This window comes from Hoplias malabaricus, unplaced genomic scaffold, assembly GCF_029633855.1.
Source record: "Hoplias malabaricus isolate fHopMal1 unplaced genomic scaffold, fHopMal1.hap1 scaffold_343, whole genome shotgun sequence".
Classification (NCBI taxonomy): domain Eukaryota; kingdom Metazoa; phylum Chordata; class Actinopteri; order Characiformes; family Erythrinidae; genus Hoplias; species Hoplias malabaricus.
Genome location: NW_027100804.1, coordinates 12,501 through 24,839, shown reverse-complemented (window position 1 = coordinate 24,839; position 12,339 = coordinate 12,501).

Genomic DNA, 12,339 nt, shown 5'->3' with positions numbered 1-12,339 from the left:
CCCGCGGAGGGGAAAATCTGGGAGATCCCACATTAGACCAAGCGGAACGCCGGTCTTCGCCTCAGGGGTTTGTATGCCCCTTTCGACTCGCGCACGGGCAAGAGTTAGGTTAGAACGGGGACAACTGCCGGCGGGCGGCCCGTCACACCCACCCCGCAAGTGGGCAGGTGGTCGGTGGCCTGTGGACCCGCCGCTCGGATTCGTTTAGTAGGAACCATACGGGGTACAACCCTCATACGCTCGACCCCCTCACGCCCAGGGAAGTGCTCACCTCCCTGGGCATATATCGAACGAATCATCGGGATTGAAGGGGAGGCCACCCAAACCATCCCCTTAGCCCAGAGGGGTGCCAGTCCTCGGGCTTCGGTATTCGCATCACCGGGGTCTACGGAGGTCTCGACTTAGGTTTTAAACACATCCAGAATGGGGGGGCCGGATTAACCACCACCCTAGCCCAGAGGGGTGCCAGTCCTCGGGCATGTCACTTCGCATCACCGGGGTCTACGGAGGTCTCGACTTAGGTTTTGAAAACCTCCAGAGGGTGGGGACATATCTTATCCCCACCCTAGCCCAGAGGGGTGCCAGTCCTCGGGCATGTCAATTCACATCACCGGGGTCTACGGAGGTCTCGACTTAGGTTTTGAAAACCTCCAGAGGGTGGGGCCTGACTTACCACCACCCTTAGCCCAGAGGTGTGCCACTCCTCGGGCATGGAATTCGCATCAACGGGGTCTACGGATGTCTCGACTTAGGTTTTGAACACATCCAGGGAAGCAGAGCGGACATTCCCATTATTTCAAGCCCATCGGGAAGCCACTCCCTTGGGCATAGCGTTTCGCATCGCTGTTACCCAAACTTACGTCTGATTTAATGCCTCCCTAATATCCCGACGGCACCAGGCTGAGAAACCATATGCCCACAGGATTCAAGGCGTTGGAACCTCGTTCGCATAGCCGACAACGATGAACCTCCCTCGGACTCGCTACAAGGCTTGAAGGAGGTCCTGATTTTCTTAAAATCTCAGGTGCGGGACTTAGAAAATTTTCACTTTAAAACCACAGACCTCCAGAGGAGAGACCGGGCTTATCACAAACTTAGCCCAGAGGGCGTCACTCCTCGGGCTTGAAACTTCGCATCACCGGGGTGTATGGAAGTCTTTGGTCCAGTTCTGCCAGTGCTCGTTGTCGAACTTAGAAATATTTCTAATTTTTTTAGACTTCCAGAGGGGAGGCCGAGCATACCAACCCCTTAGCCCAGAGGACGTCACTCCTCGGGCTTGTGTATTCGCATCAACGGGGTCCATGGAAGTCATTTTAGACCTCCAGAGGGGAGGCAACCCAAACCATCCCCTTAGCCCAGAGGTGTGCCACTCCTCGGGCTTGTGTATCCGCATCAACGGGGTCCATGGAAGTCATTTTAGACCTCCAGAGGGGAGGCAACCCAAACCATCCCCTTAGCCCAGAGGTGTGCCAGTCCTCGGGCTTTAAATACGCATCACCGGGGTCCATGGAAGTCATTTTTGACCTCCAGAGGGGAGGCAACCCAAACCATCCCCTTAGCCCAGAGGTGTGCCAGTCCTCGGGCTTTAAATACGCATCACCGGGGTCCATGGAAGTCATTTTTGACCTCCAGAGGGGAGGCAACCCAAACCATCCCCTTAGCCCAGAGGTGTGCCAGTCCTCGGGCTTTAAATACGCATCACCGGGGTCCATGGAAGTCATTTTTGACCTCCAGAGGGGAGGCAACCCAAACCATCCCCTTAGCCCAGAGGTGTGCCAGTCCTCGGGCTTTAAATACGCATCACCGGGGTCCATGGAAGTCATTTTTGACCTCCAGAGGGGAGGCAACCCAAACCATCCCCTTAGCCCAGAGGTGTGCCAGTCCTCGGGCTTTAAATACGCATCACCGGGGTCCATGGAAGTCATTTTTGACCTCCAGAGGGGAGGCAACCCAAACCATCCCCTTAGCCCAGAGGTGTGCCACTCCTCGGGCTTGTGTATTCGCATCAACGGGGTCCATGGAAGTCATTTTTGACCTCCAGAGAGTGGGGCCGGTCTTACCACCACCCTTAGCCCAGAGGGGTGCCAATCCTCAGGCATGTCACTTTGAATCACCGGGGTCTACGGAGGTCTCGACTTAGGTTTTGAAAACCTCCAGAAGGGGGGGCCTCTCTTACCACCACCCTAGCCCAGAGGGGTGCCAGTCCTCGGGCTTCGGTATTCGCATCACCGGGGTCTACGGAGGTCTCGACTTAGGTTTTGAAAACCTCCAGAAGGGGGGGCCTCTCTTACCACCACCCTAGCCCAGAGGGGTGCCAGTCCTCGGGCTTCAGTATTCGCATCACCGGGGTCTACGGAGGTCTTCACTTAGGTTTTGAAAACCTCCAGAAGGTGGGGCCACTCTTACCACCACCCTAGCCCAGAGGGGTGCCAGTCCTCGGGCTTCGGTATTCGCATCACCGGGGTCTACGGAGGTCTCGACTTAGGTTTTGAAAACCTCCAGAAGGGGGGGCCTCTCTTACCACCACCCTAGCCCAGAGGGGTGCCAGTCCTCGGGCTTCGGTATTCGCATCACCGGGGTCTACGGAGGTCTCGACTTAGGTTTTGAAAACCTCCAGAAGGGGGGGCCTCTCTTACCACCACCCTAGCCCAGAGGGGTGCCAGTCCTCGGGCTTCGGTATTCGCATCACCGGGGTCTACGGAGGTCTTCACTTAGGTTTTGAAAACCTCCAGAAGGTGGGGCCACTCTTACCACCACCCTAGCCCAGAGGGGTGCCAGTCCTCGGGCTTCGGTATTCGCATCACCGGGGTCTACGGAGGTCTCGACTTAGGTTTTGAAAACCTCCAGAAGGGGGGGCCTCTCTTACCACCACCCTAGCCCAGAGGGGTGCCAGTCCTCGGGCTTCGGTATTCGCATCACCGGGGTCTACGGAGGTCTCGACTTAGGTTTTGAAAACCTCCAGAAGGGGGGGCCTCTCTTACCACCACCCTAGCCCAGAGGGGTGCCAGTCCTCTGGGCTTGAAACCCATCACCGGGGGTCCTCCGGATCACATTTGACCTCCAGAATTGGAAGGCCGAGCTTGTCACCAGCTTAGCCCAGAGGTTAGTCACTCCTCTGGGCTTGAATATCGCATCACCGGGGTCTATGGAAGTCTTTTCAAGGAGATCGGAACCAGCTAGAGCGCACCCCGCTCAGAGCGCACCTTCCTCGGCTACGGGTCCTTTAAGAGGCCGCAAGAGCATACTTACAAATAGGGCCCTTTAAATTTGCAGATTGAAACCGGGCCCGCCCTATCCCTATCTAGGATGACGTAAAGATCCGGGGAGTTTAAAAGACGGAAGACCGGCTAGGTTCATTACTCTCACCCCGGGGGTAAACAACAATGGCTCGGCGGCGTTGCTCTCTCTGCGAACAGGCGGTTTATGGCTACCGGGATCATTTACGATCGTTCCATCGACTAACTGCGGATGAGGTACAGTTTATTACTGCTCTTGATCGTTCCGGGGACGGTCGGAAAGGCACGGACTGTCCGATATGCAACGAAAAAATGCCGGTTAGCTTAGCGGCTCACCTACGCTCTAAGCACTCGCTCGAAGGCCTGGCCTTGAATGTGGCTTTATCTGCGGCAAAACGCACCAGAACTCTGTCTCTCTTGGACACATTTCGGGGGACTGGCCCTACCGATACTGACGAACACCCATCCACCTCTGGCCTCGACACCGGTGATCGCCGCATTGCGACCCCGACCCAAGTGTCTTCCAAATCCGCCACGGACGCACCGCTGCTAACCAATGTTCCCCCTAAGGGGCGATTGATACTCCCAAGCCGATTTAAGGACACCTTTGTCGGTAAGTCAATCGCTGAGTTTGCTTCATATCACCTTAGGGCCAATCCGACCGCTAAGGACATTGTGAACGGAAAGCAACGGGAGTCGCATGCGGTCAGGTTCCTAATTCACTGTGCCCCAAAACTGTGCGCATATTCGGACGTTAGTTTTGTGAACCACCGTAAGGTTCGGAGCTGGCTGGAACAATTAACCTCTCTCGGTTACGCTGACACCTCGATTAAAATGCTGCTATACGACGCGAAGGCGTACATGGGGTATCTGTCCGCATTTAAACCCAACAGTGCCGGACTGACGGCCAAGGAATTTGAACGCATTAAGTTAAGTTTCACCAAGGCGAACCGTGACATAGCTAGGAACATAACCGGCCATCGGCAGCGCTTTAAGCGGTTCAAATTGGGAATCATTCCGCCCTGCGATCATTTCAGAATTTTCTTAGCGAAGGCCGACAAGATTATACCAAGACTATTGGCTAAGGAAACGCCCCTACGCCATTCCACCATGAACCTATTGCAGGGCTTTCTGATGGGAACCATAGCCGTTATTAGCGGCCACAGATCGGTTGTGATTACCAACATGTTAGTGGAAGAACTGGAAAATGTGGAAATGTTGGATTCGGGGTGCATCATTTATGTAAGGACCCACAAAACTAACGCTGCATTCGGGGATGCACCTGTGGCTCTGTCGCCTAAGGAGATTTCGTGGTTGAACTGTTTGGTACAAGCCTACGAGGTCAAGCCTCGCTACGTTTTCGAAACCCGGGGGCGGCAAATACGACGACCGAACACCATGCTGAGAGCAGCCTGGCGGAGGGCAAGGCTCAATGGCCCAATTGGTTTCAATTTGATTAGGACCGCCGTTTCGAATCAGGTAATGTATCTTAAATGGCTATTCGAATCTCAGTTTCAGTTCCTGGGGCTAAATTTGCTTATATTTCCCCCACAGATTTCGTCACTACCGCTAGACCAACGGACCAATATCACCACTGCCATGTGCCATGATCCCGCAACGGCCCAAAGGTTCTACCGCGATGGATTGACCGGCTCTCAACTGTTGGAAGCACGGATGAACCGGCTGTCTGCACTCGATTCAAGCCGGACTTGACACCCCATTGAACCGCAATCATTTTCAATAAAATGCCGTTTAACCAAATTGTGTATTCATTCATTCTTTACCGCAGAAATGTATCAATCCATTGCCTAGGAATGAACCACTCTCATTGGGCATGAATTTCGCCTCGCACCGGGGTCTACGAGGGGTAAGTCGTACTATAACTTACAAAATTTCACCCGAAGGATCGCCACTTCCTTCGGGCTTCAGATGTAAGATCGTTCCGTCCCATACCCCCATCTCGGTTCCAAGAACCGGTTTCGATTTTCACTTAGCCCAACAAGGTGTCACTCTTTCGGCATGAATTTCGCATCGCACCGGGGTCTACGGAGGTCTCCACTTGGAAACATCCGAGGGTAAGTCGTACTATAACTTACAAAATTTCACCCGAAGGATCGCCACTTCCTTCGGGCTTCAGATGTAAGATCGTTCCGTCCCATACCCCCATCTCGGTTCCAAGTACCTCTTTCGATTTTCACTTAGCCCAGAAGGCACCACTCTTCGGGCATGTCACTTCGCATCACCGGGGTCTACGGAGGTCTCCACTTGGAAACATCCGAGGGTATGTCGTACTATAACTTACAAAATTTCACCCGAAGGATCGCCACTTCCTTCGGGCTTCAGATGTAAGATCGTTCCGTCCCATACCCCCATCTCGGTTCCAAGTACCTCTTTCGATTTTCACTTAGCCCAGAAGGCACCACTCTTCGGGCATGTCACTTCGCATCACCGGGGTCTACGGAGGTCTCCACTTGGAAACATCCGAGGGTATGTCGTACTATAACTTACAAAATTTCACCCGAAGGATCGCCACTTCCTTCGGGCTTCAGATGTAAGATCGTTCCGTCCCATACCCCCATCTCGGTTCCAAGTACCTCTTTCGATTTTCACTTAGCCCAGAAGGCACCACTCTTCGGGCATGTCACTTCGCATCACCGGGGTCTACGGAGGTCTCCACTTGGAAACATCCGAGGGTATGTCGTACTATAACTTACAAAATTTCACCCGAAGGATCGCCACTTCCTTCGGGCTTCAGATGTAAGATCGTTCCGTCCCATACCCCCATCTCGGTTCCAAGTACCTCTTTCGATTTTCACTTAGCCCAGAAGGCACCACTCTTCGGGCATGTCACTTCGCATCACCGGGGTCTACGGAGGTCTCCACTTGGAAACATCCGAGGGTATGTCGTACTATAACTTACAAAATTTCACCCGAAGGATCGCCACTTCCTTCGGGCTTCAGATGTAAGATCGTTCCGTCCCATACCCCCCATCTCGGTTCCAAGTACCTCTTTCGATATTCACTTAGCCCAGAAGGCACCACTCTTCGGGCATGTCACTTCGCATCACCGGGGTCTACGGAGGTCTCCACTTGGAAACATCCGAGGGTATGTCGTACTATAACTTACAAAATTTCACCCGAAGGATCGCCACTTCCTTCGGGCTTCAGATGTAAGATCGTTCCGTCCCATACCCCCATCTCAGTTCCAAGTACCTCTTTCGATATTCACTTAGCCCAGAAGGCACCACTCTTCGGGCATGTCACTTCGCATCACCGGGGTCCATGGAAGTCATTTTAGACCTCCAGAGAGTGGGGCCAGTCTTACCACCACCCTTAGCCCAGAGGTGTGTCACTCCTCGGGCATGTCACTTCGCATCACCGGGGTCTATGGAAGTCATTTTAGACCTCCAGAGAGTGGGGCCGGTCTTACCACCACCCTTAAGCCCAGAGGGCGTCACTCCTCGGGCATGAAATTCGGATTACCGGGGTCTACGGATGTCTCAACTTAGGTTTTGAACACATCCAGAGAGTGGGGCCGGTCTTACCACCACCCTTAAGCCCAGAGGGCGTCACTCCTCGGGCATGAAATTCGGATTACCGGGGTCTACGGATGTCTCAACTTAGGTTTTGAACACATCCAGAGGGGGTGGCCTCACTTACCACCACCCTAGCCCAGAGGGCGTCACTCCTCGGGCATGAAATTCGCATCACCGGGGTCCATGGAAGTCATTTTAGGCTTCCAGAGAGTGGGGCCGGTCTTACCACCACCCTTAGCCCAGAGGGCGTCACTCCTCGGGCATGAAATTCGCATCACCGGGGTCCATGGAAGTCTCGACTTAGGTTTTGGAAACCTCCAGAGAGTGGGGCCGGTCTTACCACCACCCTTAGCCCAGAGGGCACCACTCCTCGGGCTTTAAATTCAGATAACCGGGGTCCATGGAAGTCTCGACTTAGTTTTTGAACACTTCCAGAGGGGGGGCCGGGCTTACCACCACCCTTAAGCCCAGAGGTGTGTCACTCCTCGGGCATGGAATTCGCATCAACGGGGTCTACGGATGTCTCGACTTAGGTTTTGAACACATCCAGGGAAGCAGAGCGGACATTCCCATTATTTCAAGCCCATCGGGAAGCCACTCCCTTGGGCATAGCGTTTCGCATCGCTGTTACCCAAACTTGTGTCTGATTTAATGCCTCCCTAATATCCCGACGGCACCAGGCTGAAAAACCATATGCCCACAGGATTCGAGGCATCTGAACCCCTTTCGCATAGCCGACAACGATGAACCTCCCTCGGACTCGCTACAAGGCTCGAGGAGGGTCCTGATTTTCTTAAAATCTCAGGTGCGGGACTTAGAAAAATTTCACTTTAAAACCACAGACCTCCAGAGGAGAGACCGGGCTTATCACCTCCTTAGCCCAGAAGGCACCACTCTTCGGGCATGTCACTTTGCATCACCGGGGTCCATGGAAGTCTCGACTTAGGTTTTGGAAACCTCCAGAGGGGGGGCCAAGCATACCACCACCCTTAGCCCAGAGGTTCATCACTCCTCGGGCATGAAATTCGGATAACCGGGGTCCATGGAAGTCTCGACTTAGGTTTTGAACACTTCCAGAGGGGGGGGCCGGGCTTACCACCACCCTTAGCCCAGAGGTTCATCACTCCTCGGGCATGAAATTCGGATAACCGGGGTCCATGGAAGTCAATTTTGACCTCCAGAGAGGGGGGGCCGGGCTTACCACCACCCTAAGCCCAGAGGGCGTCACTCCTCGGGCATGAAATACGCTACACCGGGGTCCATGGAAGTCTCGACTTAGGTTTTGGAGACATCCAGAGGGGGGGCCGGGCTTACCACCACCCTTAGCCCAGAGGGCGTCACTCCTCGGGCATGAAATACGCTACACCGGGGTCCATGGAAGTCAGTTTAGACCTCCAGAGAGGGGGGGCCGGGCTTACCACCACCCTTAGCCCAGAGGGCACCACTCCTCGGGCTTTAAATTCGCATCACCGGGGTCCATGGAAGTCAATCTAGACCTCCAGAGAGGGGGGGCCGGGCTTACCACCACCCTTAGCCCAGAGGTCATCACTCCTCGGGCATGAAATTCGGATAACCGGGGTCCATGGAAGTCTCGACTTAGGTTTTGGAGACATCCAGAGGGGGGGGCCGGGCTTACCACCACCCTAAGCCCAGAGGGCACTACTCCTCGGGCATGAAATTCGGATAACCGGGGTCCATGGAAGTCAGTTTAGACCTCCAGAGGGGGGGCCGGGCTTACCACCAGCCTTAGCCCAGAGGGCACCACTCCTCGGGCATGAAATACGCTACACCGGGGTCCATGGAAGTCAGTTTAGACCTCCAGAGAGGGGGGGCCGGGCTTACCACCACCCTAAGCCCAGAGGGCGTCACTCCTCGGGCATGAAATACGCTACACCGGGGTCCATGGAAGTCATTTTTGACCTCCAGAGGGGAGGCAACCCAAACCATCCCCTTAGCCCAGAGGTGTGCCAGTCCTCGGGCTTGTGTATTCGCATCAACGGGGTCCATGGAAGTCATTTTTGACCTCCAGAGGGGAGGCAACCCAAACCATCCCCTTAGCCCAGAGGTGTGCCAGTCCTCGGGCTTGTGTATTCGCATCACCGGGGTCCATGGAAGTCATTTTAGACCTCCAGAGAGTGGGGCCGGTCTTACCACCACTCTTAGCCCAGAGGGCGTCACTCCTCGGGCATGAAATTCGGATAACCGGGGTCCATGGATGTCTCAACTTAGGTTTTGAACACATCCAGAGGGGAGGCCACCCAAACCATCCCCTTAGCCCGGAGGTGTGCACCTCCTCGGGCTTGAAATTCGAATCACCGGGGTCCATGGAAGTCATTTTAGACATCCAGAGAGTGGGGCCGGTCTTACCACCACTCTTAGCCCAGAGGGCACCACTCCTCGGGCATGAAATTCGCATCACCGGGGTCCATGGAAGTCAGTTTAGACCTCCAGAGAGTGGGGCCGGTCTTACCACCACCCTTAAGCCCAGAGGGCGTCACTCCTCGGGCATGGAATTCGCATCAACGGGGTCTACGGATGTCTCGACTTAGGTTTTGAACACATCCAGGGAAGCAGAGCGGACATTCCCATTATTTCAAGCCCATCGGGAAGCCACTCCTTTGGGCATAGCGTTTCGCATCGCTGTTACCCAAACTTACGTCTGATTTAATGCCTCCCTAATATCCCGACGGCACCAGGCTGAGAAACCATATGCCCACAGGATTAGAGGCGTCTGAACCCCTTTCGCATAGCCGACAACGATGAACCTCCCTCGGACTCGCTACGAGGCTTGAGGAGGGTCCTGATTCTCTTAAAATCTCAGGTGAGGGACTTAGAAAATATTCACTTTAAAACCACAGACCTCCAGAGGAGAGACCGGGCTTATCACAACCTTAGCCCAGAAGGCACCACTCTTCGGGCATGTCACTTCGCATCACCGGGGTCCATGGAAGTCTCGACTTAGGTTTTGAACGCATCCAGAGGGTGGGGGCCGGACTTACCACCACCCTTAGCCCAGAGGGCGTCACTCCTCGGGCATAAAATTCGGATAACCGGGGTCCATGGAAGTCAATTTTGACCTCCAGAGAGGGGGGGCCTGGCTTACCACCACCCTAAGCCCAGAGGGCGTCACTCCTCGGGCATGAAATACGCTACACCGGGGTCCATGGAAGTCAGTTTAGACCTCCAGAGAGGGGGGGCCGGGCTTACCACCACCCTTAGCCCAGAGGGCACCACTCCTCGGGCTTGAAATTCGCATCACCGGGGTCCATGGAAGTCTCGACTTAGGTTTTGGAAACCTCCAGAGGGGGGGCTGCACTTACCACCACCCTAAGCCCAGAGGGCGTCACTCCTCGGGCATGAAATACGCTATACCGGGGTCCATGGAAGTCCTTTTAGACCTCCAGAGAGGGGGGGCCGGGCTTACCACCACCCTTAGCCCAGAGGGCACCACTCCTCGGGCTTGAAATTCGCATCACCGGGGTCCATGGAAGTCTCGACTTAGGTTTTGGAAACCTCCAGAGGGGGGGCTGCACTTACCACCACCCTTAGCCCAGAGGTTCATCACTCCTCGGGCATGAAATTCGGATAACCGGGGTCCATGGAAGTCAGTTTAGACCTCCAGAGAGTGGGGCCGGGCTTACCACCACCCTAAGCCCAGAGGGCGTCACTCCTCGGGCATGAAATTCGGACAACCGGGGTCCATGGAAGTCAGTTTAGACCTCCAGAGAGTGGGGCCGGGCTTACCACCACCCTAAGCCCAGAGGGCGTCACTCCTCGGGCATAAAATTCGGATAACCGGGGTCCATGGAAGTCAGTTTAGACCTCCAGAGAGTGGGGCCGGGCTTACCACCACCCTAAGCCCAGAGGGCGTCACTCCTCGGGCATGAAATACGCTACACCGGGGTCCATGGAAGTCTCGACTTAGGTTTTGGAGACCTCCAGAGGGGGGGCCGGGCATACCACCACCCTTAGCCCAGAGGGCGTCACTCCTCGGGCATGAAATACGCTTAACCGGGGTCCATGGAAGTCAATCTAGACCTCCAGAGAGGGGGGGCCGGGCTTACCACCACCCTTAGCCCAGAGGGCATCACTCCTCGGGCATGAAATTCGCATCACCGGGGTCCATGGAAGTCAGTTTAGACCTCCAGAGGGGGGGCTGAGCATACCACCACCCTTAGCCCAGAGGTGTGCTCCTCATCGGGCATGAAATACGCTTCACCGGGGTCCATGGAAGTCATTCGAGACCTCCAGAGGGGGGGCCGGGCATACCACCACCCTTAGCCCAGAGGTGAGTCACTCCTCGGGCATCAAATTCGCATCACCGGGGTCCATGGAAGTCAGTTTAGACCTCCAGAGGGGGGGCTGAGCATACCACCACCCTTAGCCCAGAGGTGTGCTCCTCATCGGGCATGAAATACGCTTCACCGGGGTCCATGGAAGTCATTCGAGACCTCCAGAGGGGGGGCCGGGCATACCACCACCCTTAGCCCAGAGGTGAGTCACTCCTCGGGCATCAAATTCGCATCACCGGGGTCCATGGAAGTCAGTTTAGACCTCCAGAGGGGGGGCTGAGCATACCACCACCCTTAGCCCAGAGGTGTGCTCCTCATCGGGCATGAAATACGCTTCACCGGGGTCCATGGAAGTCATTCGAGACCTCCAGAGGGGGGGCCGGGCATACCACCACCCTTAGCCCAGAGGTGAGTCACTCCTCGGGCATCAAATTCGCATCACCGGGGTCCATGGAAGTCAGTTTAGACCTCCAGAGGGGGGGCTGAGCATACCACCACCCTTAGCCCAGAGGTGTGCTCCTCATCGGGCATGAAATACGCTTCACCGGGGTCCATGGAAGTCATTCGAGACCTCCAGAGGGGGGGCTGGGCATACCACCACCCTTAGCCCAGAGGTGAGTCACTCCTCGGGCATCAAATTCGCATCACCGGGGTCCATGGAAGTCAGTTTAAACATCCAGAGGGGGGGGCCGAGCATACCACCACCCTTAGCCCAGAGGTGTGCTCCTCATCGGGCATCAAATTCGCATCACCGGGGTCCATGGAAGTCATTCGAGACCTCCAGAGGGGGGGCCGAGTATACCACCACCCTTAGCCCAGAGGTGAGTCACTCCTCGGGCATCAAATTCGCATCACCGGGGTCCATGGAAGTCAGTTTAGACCTCCAGAGGGGGGGCCGAGCATACCACCACCCTTAGCCCAGAGGTGAGTCACTCCTCGGGCATCAAATTCGCATCACCGGGGTCCATGGAAGTCAGTTTAGACATCCAGAGGGGGGGCCGAGCATACCACCACCCTTAGCCCAGAGGTGAGTCACTCCTCGGGCATCAAATTCGCATCACCGGGGTCCATGGAAGTCAGTTTAGACCTCCAGAAAGTGGGGCCGAACCTACCACCAACCTTAGCCCAGAGGGCGTCACTCCTCGGGCTTCAAACTCCCATCGCCGGGGTCCCATGGAAGTCTCGACTTAGGTTTTGAACCGTTCCGGGGGTCACCTCCAGTGAGATAACGCGGAAATCTCACTATATTCATGCCCACAGGCGAACCAGAGCCTT